The sequence below is a fragment of the Galeopterus variegatus genome, unplaced genomic scaffold, assembly GCF_000696425.1.
Source record: "Galeopterus variegatus unplaced genomic scaffold, G_variegatus-3.0.2 Scaffold2136, whole genome shotgun sequence".
In the NCBI taxonomy this organism is placed as follows: Eukaryota; Metazoa; Chordata; class Mammalia; order Dermoptera; family Cynocephalidae; genus Galeopterus; species Galeopterus variegatus.
This window is the reverse complement of record NW_007728247.1, coordinates 12,775-28,196: the sequence shown is the minus strand read 5'-3', so window position 1 is coordinate 28,196 and position 15,422 is coordinate 12,775. Positions and strand designations below refer to the sequence as shown.

The following is a 15,422-nucleotide window of genomic DNA, read 5'->3' as shown; positions in this document are numbered from 1 at the left end:
GAGCCGGCGGCTGGCGGCCGGCGACGAGCTCCGCCGCTTTCTCGAGGAGGCCTTCCGATCGATGACTCGGCGCACAACGGCGCTGCCTGGGAGCGCGAGGAGCGCACTGCGCAGACGCCGAGGCTGCTGCCGAGCACATGGGTCGTGCTCTTCTGCGGGGGCGGGTGGCTGTGCCTGGAACAACGTTAGCGCTGAAGGGGATGCTGCGGGCAGTACGAGTACAACTCGTCATTCCCCATTTCTTCCGTGGCGCCTAGCTCCAGCGGTATCGGCTGTGAGAACCCTTAGGTTAAGTTCAGGGTCCGGTAGTTTTCTGCTTTTACAGCAAAATGTAAAACAGCTTCTAGTAGGTGATCTGTGTGGGTCAGTGTATTAGTAACCTATTGCTGCATAACCATCAGCCCGAAGCTTAACATCTTAAAGCTGCACATATTTGTGGTCCCACAGCTTCTGTAGGTCAGAAATTTGGGGGTGGCGCAGCTGGTTTTTCTACGTGAGGGTCTCTGAGGGGATTATAGTGAAGAAGCAGGCCAGGGGTGCAGTCATCTGAAGTTTTGACTGGGGCTGGAGGATCGGCTCCAGGGAGGGCTCCCTCACATAACTCTTGGCAGGAGGCTTCAGCTTTTCACCACATGAACTTCCCCCAAATGGCTGCTTGAGTGTCCCCATGACGTGGCAGCTGGCTTCCTTCAGAGCAAGTGATCCAAGAGACTGAGACAAAAGCCACAATGTCTTTTATGATCTAGCCTCAGAAGTCGTGTACCATTACTTCTGCCATATTCCGTTGGTCACCAACCAACCCTTCCATGGGGGAGGTCAACCCAAAAGCATGAATACTAGTAGACAGGAATCATTGGGGGGCTATCCTGAAGACTGGCTATTAAAGAGGACCTGACAATAATGATAACTTAGGTGGAGAGAGTAGGAGTGTCATCAAGTTTCATCCTTGTATGGGGAGAGCAAAGCATTGTAAGAGTTGAGTAAAGTTTCTCCCAATAGGTGGCAACACTTGTCCATGTCCTGCCTTTCATACCTTTAATAAACATGTATTGATTGCCTACTTTGTGATAGATGTTATCCTAAGTGCTGGAGACTTAAGACCAAAAAGACATGTTCCTGCCCATGCAGAATTTACAGTAAGCGAATCAACCCTTGCAGTAAAGTGTAAAAAGTTACTCATGATAGAGATAAGCACACACCTGGGGACTGGGGTACATGGAAGATATGTAGAGGAGGCTGTGCCAGTAGGATTCTTTAGCAGAGAACAATATGGGATTGAGGAAGGGTGGCAGACCAGGATGACTCTCTATGAGCAGAGTGAGGGACAGAGTGTGTACATCCCAGATAAAGAAGAGCCTTGGGCTAAGCAAAGGGTTTGGAACATTCTAAAATGTATGAGAAGCCACTGGAAACTTTTAAGCAGGGGAGTCTTTACTGTTAAGTTTCTTAGTTCTGAGTGATAGAAGCTGGCTGTGGCTGACTAGGTAGAAAAGGAGTGTATTAAGAGGATACTGTTTAGCTCAGGGAATACTAGGCAGGACTGGAGAAGTGGCCTCAGGCTAAGCTTCCAAGAATGAAGCTCAGAACCATGCTGTAGAACTGGCCTGATGAGGAATCTATCATGACTGGGATTGCTGCAGCCACCCCACCCCACGCTGGAGGAAACTGCTGTCACTGCTGCCAAGAACCTCTGGGGAATGGATGCCACTGCCACTGCTACAATTAAATGCCACATGTTTTTGCAGCCTTCTGCACCAGCAAAATACCAAACTTCTGAAAGAGACTGTTTCCTCACCTTGCTCACTTCCAAATCAAAGGCTCGTAGAGAACATCTGATTGAGGGAGTCTAGGTCCCATACCTGAGTCCTGGCTACACAGGAGAAGGGAGATTGGTGTCTGAACTCCTTTCTTAGGGAAACAAGACTCATAATATTGGAATTTTCCCAAATACAGAGAAGGCTATTCAAAAGATGATAGGAAGCCATGATCTGACAGGTGACCTCTAGTGACATTCTGAGATCTGAAATTCAAATCTATCATTGGTAGAATGTCAGGGATAGATTAGATCAGGGTTTCTCCACCTTGGCAATAGCAACGTTTTGGGTCACATAAATCTTTGTTGTGGGCGATTGTTTTGTACGTCATAGGATGTTTAGCAGCATCCCTAGTCTCTATCCACAAAATGCCAGTAGGACCCTCTCCCTCCTCAGTTGTAAGAATCGAAGATGTGTCATAACACTGCCAAAAATCCCCTGGGAGGCACAATCACCTTGGGAATTACTGAATTAGAGACCAGCTCAGTTAGGAGGCTCTTTTGGTAACAGAGAAAAAGGAATTAGTGGAATAACAGTGGGAATGGAGACAATGAATGGGTAGGGAAGATGTTACAGAGGTAGAAATAATAGAATTTGGAAAATTACTTTATTTGGGAGCTGTATTAGTTAGGACATAGCTTCAGTTGCTCTAACAAAGATCCCATATAATAGTGACCTAAGCAAAAATGTTTATTTCTCCCTGAAATAACAATCTTGGAGAAAGCAGTGCAAGGCTAACATGGTGGCCATCTCTGGAGGCTGTACTTGGAAACTGTCTGTCTTTGAGTACTATGTCAACCCACATAGGTTACCATCTATAAAAATGACAATAACAGGAATATGTCAGACAGGTGTTTTGAAAACATTCAGTGAGATAATACCTTTTTAAGTTTGTGATAATCTGTTACAATGCGACAATAGAAAACTAGCACACTTAGATCCTTGTCACAGTCCTTTGCCTAAAAGGGTGTAACTGCCTTGGTGGCGGAAGTAGTTCAACCACAGGAGTGTGGGAGGTCCCTGGAAGAGAACCAGTGCCTCCCAAGACACTGCCAAGATTTAAGGTAGTCTGGGGGACAGTCCTCCAAAACCTCAGAGATCCATGAGAATACTACACCCCTCTTCTCTCAACTATCTCCCTCCGTGAGGTTTTTTTTTTTTTTTGCAGGATGCCACCTTAATGTCTACAAGCAATCTGCACTGCAACTTTCAAAGAGTTTAGAAATTTAAATGTGTTTTTTCAAAAGGACAATTTCAGAGAGTACTACAAAGAAATAATGTAACTCACCTATGGGAATCTATTTATTGGCTCCCTATAGGTGTGTGTTTTGGTTTTTTTAATGAACTATTTTAGAACAGTTTTAGATTTGCAGGATTATTGCAGAGTTCTCATGTACCAGACACCCAATTTTCCCTATGAACATCTTAGGTTAGTACAAGCCAGCCACCAAAAAATACAATGATAATAACAAATTAGTGTGATACATCTGTCACAATTAATGAATCAACACTGATACATTTTTGTTAACTAAAATCCATACGTTATTCAGATTACCTCAGTTTTTTCCCTAACATCCTTTTTCTGTTCCAGAATCTCATCCAGGATGCTGAATTTCAATTACTCATCATGTCTCCTTAGGCTCTTCTTGGTTGTGACAGTTTCTTAGGCCTTATTGTTTCTTATGATCTTGACTGTTTTGAGGATTATTTGTCAGGTATTTTGTAGAATGCCCTTCAATTGGGATTTTGTGGTGTTTATCTCATGATGAGACTGAGGTAATCTGCCCTTGGAAAGAAGACCAGAGGGAAAGTGCCATTTTCATCATGTCATATCAGTGGTACATACTGTCAATATGAATTACCACTGTTAGTGCTAACCCCGATCACTTGCTTCTCCACTGTAAGGTTCCTCTTTATTTCTCCTTTTCATATTGTACCCTTTGGAAGAATGTCACTATACACTTAAAGAATGGGAGTTATGCGCCACTTCTTTAGAGATAGAGTGTCTACATAAATTATTTGAACTTCTCCTGCACAGGATATTTGTCAGTTTTTAAAAATTTATTAGTATGAACTCATGGATATTTATTTTATACTTTGCTTTATAAGCCAGAGCTACTTCATTCGTTTGCATTGTTTTGTTACTCAGCTTTGGCCATTAGGAGATCTTTCCATTGGCTCTTGTATCCATTTGACATCATTATGGATTTTTGTTCATTTGTTTCATTCTGCTTTGAGCACTTTCTTACTTTCTGGCACTACACTGTTGCTTCAGGATCATTTTGTATTTTTCTTGTCTCTATCCTAGAATCAGCCATTTTTCCTACTAAGGAGCCCTGCTTAGTTCCTTTTATTGGAGAATAGCATTAGAAACCAAGATCTGGGTGCTAGGTGTGCTCCTTGCTACTAGGGTGTTGTTGCAGAAGCCTCTAGAAGGCCTTCTAGGCCTTCTCAGATGACAGAGCAAGGATGTATGAGAGTACTTCAAAAAGTTTGTGGAAAAATGGAACTCAAAGATAGTAGGAATCTTTCCATATACTTACACTATTTCTATATGTGACCACCTACAGGCATAGCTCGTTTTATTGAGCTTCACTTTATTACACTTTGCAGATACACGTATTGCATTTTTTATACATTGAAGGTTTGTGGCAACCGTGCTTCAAGCAAGTCTACTGGCACCATTTTTCTAATAGCATGTGCTCATTTCATGTCTCTATATCACATTTTGGTAATTCTGGCAATATTTCAAAGTTTTTCATTACTATTATATCTGGTATGGTGATCTGTGATCAGTAATCTCTGACGTTATAATTCTTTTGGGGCACCACAAACCACATCCATATAAGATGGTAAACTTAATCAGTAAGTTCTGTGTGTTCTGACTGCTCCACCGTCTGGCCGTTCCTCCATCCCTCTCCCTCTCCTCGAGCTTTCCTATTCCCTGAGACACAACAATATTGAAATTAGGCTGATTAGTAACCCTGCAAAGGCATCTAAATGTGCAAGTGAAAGGAAAAGTCGCACGTATCTCAAAAGTTAGAAATAATTAAGCTTAGTGAGGAAAGCATGTCAAAAGCTGAGACAGGCTGAAAGCTAGGCCTTTTGTGCCAGTGAGACAGGTTGTGATTGCAAAGGTAAAGCTCTTGAAGGAAATTAAAAGTGTACCTTAGTGAACACACGAATGACAAGAAAGTGAAACAGCCTTCTTCCCTCAGCCACTGCCCCTGCCACAGCAATGCCCCCGGAGAATCTTGAGGAGGAGGGTCTGCCCAGAAACCCCAGCCCACTCATCCATCATGCAGCTGCGCTTCCTGCTCAACCTGCCAAGCACTGTGGGGACGTGGCTATGCGACAACAATGTGGCTCATTATTGCAAAGCTTTGTGCAAATCCCATGCCTGGCAGACAACCATGGATCTACTTAATAAAATAAAGAAGAGTTGAAACGTTTGGATGAGGAGCTGGGAGATGCAGAGAAGAATCTGGGAGAGAGGGAAATTGGCAGTGCAGTCATGGAGAAGGCCAAGTACCCCTGTTGGGTAAGTGACAAGGAGGGAGTTCTGACAAACAGTGGCCCTGGGTCACCTACTGGACCCAGTATTCTATCTCCCTAGGATTGGCTTGTTTTATATGGACAATGATCTCATCACATGACACACAGAAAAGGCCAAAGGCTTAACAGAGGAAGAAGGAGACTGGGACTGGAGAAACCGCCTACAAGTGTATCAGATCTTTATTGTATGGCTATTCATGGTTTTAAACAAGCAGCCAAACTCTTTCTTGACACATTTACATCCTGCAAACTGACAGATTATAAAATGTCTGTGACTTATACTGTCTATGTCAGCATGGTTGCCTTAGAAAGACCAGATATCAGACAAAAGGTCACTAAAGGGGCAGAGACTCTCGAAGTGTTGAACAGTCTTTCATCAGTTCAGCAATATCTATTTTCATTCCATGAATGTCGTTACTCAGTTTTCCAGTCATTAGTGGTTGTGGAACAGGAAATGAAAAAGGACTGGCTTTTTGCTCCTCATTACTGGTACTACGTAAGAGAAGTGAGAATTCATGCATACAGCCAGTTGCAGGAATCATATAGATCACTAACCCTTGGCTATATGGCAGAAGCATTTAGTATTGGTGTGAAATTCATTGATCAAAAACTATCCAGATTTATTGCTGCTGGGAGACTACACTGCAAAATAAAGTGAATGAAATAGTGGAAACCAACAGACCTGATAGCAGGAACTGGCGGGACCAAGAAACTACCAAGAAAGGAGATCTGTTACTAAACAGAGATCAAAAACTTTCCAGAGTAATTAATATGTAAGATCATGTAACAAAGGATTTCCTTCAGAGATAATTATGTAGAATTTTTATAGCTTATTTCACTACATGTCCAGTTTGACTGTATAAAATAAATACTGCATTGTTGCACTGTTGTTTCTTTCTTTCAGAAGGAAGGAAGGGAGGGAGGGAGGGAGGGAAGAAGAAAAGAAGAAAAGAAAGAAAGAAAACCTTATTGCTGATATGTTTAAACTTGTAGTGGTCACGACAGAAAATCAAATCAGCCACAACATTCCTTTAAGCCAAACAGCATCACATGCTACAGAGAAATCTTTTATGAAAGGAAGAGTCAGTTGATACAGCAAACTTTACTGTTGTCTGATTTTAAGAAATTGCCACAGCCACCCCCACCTTCACTAACCACCACCCTAATCAGTCAACAGCCATCAACATCAAGGCAAGACCCTCCACCAGCAAAAAGAGTACAACTCACTGAAGGCTCAGATGATGATTAGCACTTTTAGCAATAAATTATTTTTTAATTAAGGCATTTACATGTAATAGACTACTGTATAATTTTTATATGCACTGGGAAACTAAAAGAATTATGTGACTCACTTTATTATGATATTTGCTTTATTAAGACATTCACTTTATCCTGATATTTACTTTATTGTGGTGGTCTGGAACCAAACCCCCAATGTCTCTGAGGTATGCCTGTACCTCTATATTATGGTAGGCATGAGTTTATTCTGATGTCTCCAACCCCATCCCACTACCAGGTGAGTCATTCTAGCCACTTCCGTTGCTTACCTGCAACCTCCCAATCCAACAGTGAGGAAACTGACTGCAGCCATCCACCTTCCATTTACTTTATTGCTCAATTCCAGTAAATGCGTATAGTTATTTCAGAATTGTTAACCCATACACCTGCAGGAAACAACTTTATCAACTAGCGTACAGCACTTGTGTTCAGTTCCTGTTGCCTTCATTCTATTGTCGTGCTGTTGTTATTGTTGTTGCTGCTGCTGCTATTGTTGACTCTTTTGTTGCCTTTATTCTTACAGAACCCATTTATTTCCAAAGTTACTTAGGTCAGCACCTTATTTTCCCATCCCCTTCAGTTACATTGTTTCATACATTTGAAATGCATTTAGATTCTTTTGTAACATTCTGCATTTCATCCTAAATCTCTCAATCTCCTAAATGATTTTTTTTATTTACTTACATACATTAATATTTCTTCTTTGAGCTGGTACGTCTTATATTCATCATTATAGTATCAATACAGAATAGTTTCATCACCCTAAAAAAGTAAAATAACAAATAAAAACTATGCTTCTACCTTACCACCACCCACCAACCAAATCCCTGGCAATCACTGATTTCTTTACCATCTCTTTAATTTTGCCTTTTACAGAAAGTCATATAATTGGAATTGATATGGACAAGCCCAGAAAAACTTAAACCTGGACCTGTACATCTGTTTTTGTTTTGCAGCTGTGCTTTACTAACACTGATCTCCTTTTGTATCAGCTTAGCCACTGCTGCATGGATTCCAAGAAAACGAAACCTAAAACCCCGGAAGAATGTAACCTATATAACCCTTTGCAAGCCTGGAGTCGGGGCTCAGACTTTGGAGTGTGAACTCCTCTGGGCCTGCAGATGTAATAAACCTTTGAGTTCTCCAACCCTCCGAGTGATGCTTGGTTTCTTGGCAGTCTGTCCTGTAACAGAATCATACAGTGTAAAGCATTTTCTGGCTTCATTACTAGCTTCTTTCACTTAGCAATATGCATTTAAGATTAATCCATGTCTTTTTGTGGCTTCATAGTACAATTCTTTTTATTGCTGAATAGCATTTCCCTGTACGGATGTACCACAGTTTGTTTATCCATTCACCTATTGAAAGGCATCTTTGTTGCTTCCACTTTGGGCAATTATGAATAAAGCTGCTGTAAACATGTGTGTACAGGTTTTTATGTGGACCTAAATTTTCAAATCAGTTGGATAAGTTTTCAAATTAGTAAGAGCACTATTGCTGGGTCTTACAATAAGACTATGTTTAGTTTTATAAGAAACTGCCAAACTATTTTCCAAAGTGGCTGCACCATTTCACATTCCCATCAGCAATGAATGAGAGTTTCTGTTGCTCGGCATCTTCACCATCAGTTAGTGTTATCAAGGTTGTTGTGTCGTTTTGTGTTTTTTTAATTTTAGCCATTTTAATAATGTGTAGTCATATCTCATTGTTTTAATTTGCAGTTCCCTAATGACAAATAATGTCGAGCATATTTTTATATGTTTATTTGCCATCTGTATGTTTTCTTTGGTGAGGTGTATGTTCAGATCTTTTGCCTACTTTTTAATTGGGTTGTTTTCTTATGGTTGAGTTTCCTTTAGTTTTCTAGACAAAATTCAAATTCAAGTTTCCTTATGGGGCAGAGAGTAAAACAGTGGTTACCAGAGACTGTGGAGGGGTCAGGGGAAGGGAAATGGAGAGAGGTTGGCCAACAGGTACAAAATCACAATTAGATAGAGAGAATAAGTTCTGGTGTTCTGTTACACAGTAGGGTGACTATGGCTAACAGTTAAGTTCTGTATATCATGTAATAGCTAACAGAAAGGCTATTGAGGGCCAGCCCAGTGGCACACTCGGTAGAGTGCGGTGCTTGGGAGCATGGCGGCGAGGGTTCGGATCCCATATAGAGACCAGTCAGCTCACTGGTTGAGCACGGTGCGGGCGCGACACCGAGGGTTGCGATCCTATTGCCGGTCGCGGTACGGGCGCGACACCGAGGCTTGCGATCCCGTTACCGGTCATGAAAAAAGACAAAAAAGGAAAAAAAAAAGGCTGTTGAATGTTCTTGCAGCAAAGAAATAATAAATGCATGAGGTGATGGACACACTAACTACTCTAACCTGATCATTATACAACATTTATATGTATCAAAACATCAAACTGTACCCCATAAATATGTACAATTACAACGTATCAATTAAAAATAATTTTTAAAAATCCAGATTTCTAGGGGCTGGCCCGTGGCTCACTTAGGAGAGTGCAGTGCTGAAAAATCCAGATTTCTTTGCACAGCAAAAGCCCTTCATAATCCAGCTGGAAACCACTTTTTTCCATCTGCCAATGACCCGTATAGACTAGTCACACTGCAGTACTCCATAATGCCTCTCCCTCTTTCCCCTTTCATCCTTCCCACCAAATCATTTTGCATGCCTCTGTGCTTTTGCATATGCCGATCCTTGCATCTTTTCTTATCTTCTCCCAAGCAGTGTGATGTTCCTTCCTTTTGCTCCAAGAGCAGTTGGGACATACCCTTCTATGTTATCCAACATGTCAGTGTAATTATTTGTTTAACAGGCTTTCTCCAATCCTAGGTTATGAGTTTCTCAAGGGAAAAGAGCAGGTCTTATTCATCTTCACCAAACCTCAACTCCAATGTGAAGACTAGTTAAGCAAGATTTAAAATGGTATAAAGATATTCATGATTATCTCTGAGTTCTTGTTATATCTGTTTGGAAAAGTAAGATCCTCATTCTGTTTCTACCAGAGAAAGTTGGGTTGGCCTTAGGTTGGGGTGCTTTTTTACAAAACCAACCCATTTTCCTAAATCTTGAGCTTTGTACATAGCAATAGTTCTCGCACTTTAGAATGTATCAGAATCACTAGGAGAACTTTTGAAAACACAGATTTCTGGGTCCCACCTCTGGAGAGGGTGTTGAGAATTTGCATTTCTAATTATTCCCAGGTGATGCTGATACTGCAGTGAAACCATACTTTGAGGACTACTGGTCTATACCATGTGGTCTTACTGTGGTTGTGTTTTGTTTTGCTTTGCTTTGCTTTGTTTTAAACACTTATAAAAGACTTTGAGGTACTTGTGCTTGCTGAGAAATTGAAATAGGCCTTTAAAAATGTTGTGAGGAGAAATTAAAATCATACGAGTTAGAAAAAGAACCTGCAGAAGTTGTTGAAATGGCTAAAACCCTGTCCATGGACCAGATGAAGATGCCTGGAGCCTGTTGAGAGAAATAAATAAAAATAGTTCTTGGATAGTGAACTACAAGGAATCATGTAAGAGATGAAGATGATGGGGGGGGTGGTAAGGATCTTCAAAGTTTGATCTGTAAACTTTGATATTATTTGAGTCTTTTATCACAAGAATGTATTCACATATTTATTGGGTCTTTAAGAAAAATGTTATCAGGAGTATTAGCATCTGATCATCAACAGGAATGCTGTTTTCTACTACAAAGGCTAGACAGAATACTTCAATATACTTTATTTCAGTGGCTCTCAACTGCGGCGACTTTGCCTGCTAGGGAACATTTAACGTAGTCTGGAGACATTTTTATTACAACTGGGGTAGGAGGGAGTAGTGTTGCTGGCATCTAGTAGGTAGAGGCAGGGATGCTTCTAAACATTTTACAACGCACAAAACAGCTCCCTTCGACAAACAATTATGTGGCTCAAAATGCCAATAGGGCTGAATTGAAGAAATCCCGTTCTATGTGAATTGGATTCACACCATGATTCCCAGACATTTCAGAGTAATATCACACTCTCTTCTTTGTTTGGTTTCTCTATATACCTCAAGTCCCATAAAAGTTATATGTATGTGCACTTAAAATTTAGCATGAATTTAGACTCATTTTGAACTGCAATAATAAAATGTGACCCCATGTTAGATAACTAATAATAATGGAAGGGACTTAGGTGCGTGGGTTTGTTTATTTTTCACAACCAAGAAGGAGTCACTGCTGTAAACCAATTCAAAGCATGTCTGGAAGGAGAGGCTACAGTCTGAGTCAGTCATTGGTGTCCACCCAAAAACGTCATCACACAGACATCAAGGGAGTGTGGCCTGGGACAGAGCAGGGAAGAGGGGTGGAGCTACAGCTGGGTAATGGGATGGTTCTGCCAGACCTCTCCGCAGCCCCCCAAGAGAGAACTATAGGGTCACTCATCTCTCTCAAGCGCTACATGAATGGATTGCTGTGGTACATAGGAAAGGCTGGAGAAGGTAGCAAGGAGATATTGTACCAGCTACTAGTGCCTTATAACAAAGTTGGCATCTCTTTGGACTTTAAAATTGTTCCTATGCACCTTATTTTATTTTTGCTTAATCAAATAAATAAGAAGGAGCATTGGCTTCTGGTCAAGATGGTGGAATAGACAGTCCCCAGAGTCAGTCTCTCCCACAAATTAACCAATTTACAACTATTAAAAATCAATGACAGCCAAACTGGGGCTGCTAGAGCTCAGAGGAAGAAGAGGAGAGACCTACTGAGTGCATGAAGGTCAGAGAAGCCACGATGAGAGAAAGAAAGGATCGTTCCCACCATTTCAAATCCCAGCCACTTCAAGGCTAAAGCTGGTGAGCACACAGAGCAAGAGCTGGCAAAAGCCACAGCTGTGCCCTTCATATGAAGTTGGTTGGAGATGGCAGGGGAGGAAAGGGTTTTGGTGTCCCTCAGGCCAGCAAGAGCACTAACAGGGTTCCCATGGACCCACACAGGAGTGAGAGGCCACGGACAACTGAAAAAAGGAGCCACTCAGAGGCTAGTGAGTGATCACAAGGGACCTGCGCATGGTTTATTCCATGAGAAGTGTCTGGAATACAGGTGGTGGGGGAGACTGGCCCACTGGGGGAACATTAGGGCACAGCATGGACAGCTGATGTGCCCCACAATCAGTGCAGGACAATGCAGTGGAGACTCGTCAGGAATACAGATCTGCAGGGGGTGCAGTTTGCTGGAAAGACTCAGGCCCAGACCAGAGTTTCCACAAAAACCAAGTGTACAGGACCTCACAAGACCCAGAATTACATACAAGGTCAACAATTAAAACCTGAGCAGCACAAAAATCCTTCCCCAGGAAACCAGCAGCAAAACAGCAATTTAGCTCAACCACAGGGCTCAAGTGCTGGTCCGCACAGGAAGTTCCCCCATTTTAGAAGTAAGCTAAGGACAGCAAATTAGTTCCAGTGCAGAGTTTAAGTGGTGGGAATGGCAAATAATTCAATGCAGAACTGAAAGAAAAATCAAAATACCCACAGACCAGAGGCAAAGTTTGATATTAGTTAGTAAAGGTCTCACATCACCAAAGGACACTTATAAAACCTAGAAGGACTAGAAGCCCACCAGGATCCCAGGCCATGGAGAGGGGAGGGCCAGGGGCCTGAGCCATGCCCCCACCTTGAGATACCTGCAACCAGCCCAGCAACGAACACGAGCTGCTGCAGGAAATGCCCTGGGATCCTGAGCCAGGGCAGTGGGGGGCCAAGGGCTTCAGCCACGCCCCCCTGACACCTGCAACCAGCCCAGCAATGACCACTGAGCCACCACTGGAAGCCCCCTGGTCTCCCCTGAAGGAATGAGGAGGGTGCCATGGGCCTCAACCATGCCCCCCCTCTTTCCTCCTTGTCCCACCCTATTTCCTTCCCCCTTCTACTCTCCCCCTCCCCCCAACTGCTATGCAACATCTTAGAATGTAAAAATATAATATTGATAAACTTTTAAAAATTTCAAAAAATAAAGTAAAATAAATAAGAAGGTTTTTCCATGGGAGAGGGGGGAAACAGTCACACAAATTCCAGGGAGCCTCTTCTGGTTAGGAATAAACTGGTGGTTTCAAACACATAAATCTGTGTTACTCACACAGATTCAATTAGCAACTTTGAAAACCAGATGGGTTGCCTAGCAACAGCATCCCTTTCTCTTCCCACCTTCCACATACCCTGGGCTGTGGGTTGCCCTTTTGTGACTTTCCTAAAAAGGCTGCATAGTATAGTAGTTAAGAGGGCGGACTCCTGGAAGCAGAACATTTGAGTCCTGGCTCCACGACTTACTATCTGTGATGCCTAAGCTTCACAAGTTACTTAATCTCTCAGTTTCTTCACCTATAAAATGGAGATAGAATTAGTTCCTCATACAGTCTTGGTAGGGATTTAGTGAGTTAATATATGAATGGTGCCCCAAGCATTGAGAAATGCTCAATAAATGTTAGCTCTTATTTTTCTGTATCCCTTAAGTTCATCTTCAGGGTTTCCTTTCAGCCAGATTTCACTAAAACAAATGTTGGGAGACAGTGCTCAAACTGTCTTTTGCCCCAAAACTGCCCTATCTGGCTCATACCCCATATATACATAGTGTCTCCTCCTACTTATGTCTCCCACAAAGAATAACATAACTTGTCTTCCAAGCTCAAAAAAAAAGTATGATAGTCAAATAGCTTCTTTTTGTATGGGAATAGACAACACATTCTAGAAACGAAGAACTAGGGATGCTCAATTCCTTAGCACCATATCTTGACATCTTTAATGAATTATTCTTTCTACCTACTTAACTATGATTTTTCTTTTGGAGTCTTAATTAAAGGTGTTCCTTGATCTGCAAAGATTAATACACTGTCAGCCATTAATAAGCAAAATAATTAATCTTGCATTCTAGATTGTCATCTGAGTAGGCTGAAAAAACAGGAGTTCCCAGCAAATCTTCGGTTAAGTAAGGAAACCTAAAATAAACAATGAAACTGGATAGAGGGCTGCTGACTTTTGTTGTTGCCGTTTTTCATGATGAATTTGGCAAATTTGCCCTAAAATGATTCCTTCAACAAAAAGGAAGCCTAATTAGCTGATTTCTAAGGCCCCTTCCAAATAAAATAAGATGAGATACACTTTCTTCTTAGGTCTCTGTTTCCTAAACTCTATTTGAGCCCCTTTTTTGAAAGTTAGATTCTATGTCTCACATGAGCTATACTGTTATTTCCTTTTTTTTTTCATAAATCAATGCACTTCTTAAAATGTATATAAATTGGTTTAAAAGGGACAAGTTACATAAAGGGAAAACTTTCATTAATTTCCAAATAGAAGGTAACTGTGAAAAACAAATACCATGAAAACTAAGCTTTGTATACTTCTTAAGTATAAAAGTTGTTTAAAATGTCTTTTAAATTGTTGATTTCAAACAAAAATAGAGAAAATGCAAGCAATAATATAATTTATTGACGGAATGAAAAACATTGTGCGCTGCCTCCTTTAATTCTCATAATGACTCTTCAAAAGTAAATGTGACCTCCTCTTTTGCAAATGATGGTTGTATTAGTCAGGGTTCTCCAGGGAGACAGAATCAATAGGATGCGTTTTAAATATATGAGAGGGAATTTACTAGGGGAATTAGCTCATGCAATTGTGAAGAAAAGTCCCACAAAAAGCCATCTGCAGACTGGATGCCGGTAGCATGGCTCAGTCCAAGACCAATGGCCTCAAAACCAAGGAAACCAACGGTATCCTTGGTATAAGTCCTGGAACCCCAAAGCTGAAGAGTCTCAAGTTCTGATGTCTAAGGACAAGAGAGAAAAGTGCATTCCAGCTCCAGCGGATAGAGAGAGTGATTCGCCTTTTCCTCTGTTTTTTATTTTTTCAGGCCCCCAGCAGATTGGACAGTCCCCACCCATATTGAGGGCAGATCTTTCCCACCCAGTCCACTCAGGTTCTCATGCTAATCTCTTCTGGAAACACCCTCATGGACAAACCTAAAAAGATAGCTTTACCAGGTTTCTCAGAGTTCTTTAATCTAATCAAGTTGACACCTAGAATTAACCTTCACAGTGGCTCTGAGACCCAGAGGTGTGAAGTAAATTGCCCAAGTTCCTGGAGAGGGGCAGAGCAGGGCAGGTCCAAGTGAGGTGAAGCCCTTAAGAAATGTAGAAAGAGTCCATGTTTTGCATTCTCTCTCCTCATCCAAGTCATGCTCCCTGAGAACTCTCCCAAATCTTGTGGAAGAATCGCAGGATACACAACGATTCTGGAGTTTTCACCAAGATATTAGACTTTCAGGTCTTTTGTAAAAGGAAGAAAAAATAATTATTTGCAACAGGAAAGATACTGTTATTTTACAGTTTTTGGCTTCCTGACAAATCTAGCAGCTCCTGTGCAGCTGGTTAATGGATGTGAAAAGCAAATAAGAGCCCAGACAAGATGTAATCCTTCTGAGAGAACAGGAATGGGGATGGGCTGAAGGTAGGAGCAGGAGGGGGAGCTGGAACCAAGAAGCTGCTCTGGTGAGGAGGGGTAAGAAAGAGGAGACCTAGGACCATGGAGAGAGACTGAGAGAGAGAGACAGGGAGAGACAGAGAGAAATTGGTGTTCCCACCCAGGGAAGATACTAAGGAAAGGACAGAAATATTTAGAGATATTTTATTAATTTTTTTCCATATGGTCATCCTCTTCCATGTCTAGTTCTGTATTTTTTCTTTCTTTTTTTTTTTTTTTTTTTTTTTTTTTCCTTTTTTTTTTTTTTT

General features: G+C 41.5%; 1 pseudogene; it reads left to right on the top strand.

Annotated features, from left to right (window-relative positions):
• Nucleotides 1–5,052: 5,052 nt before the first annotated feature.
• On the top strand, nucleotides 5,053–6,146 carry LOC103596880 (annotated as a pseudogene).
• The last annotated feature ends 9,276 nt before the right edge of the window (nucleotides 6,147–15,422 follow it).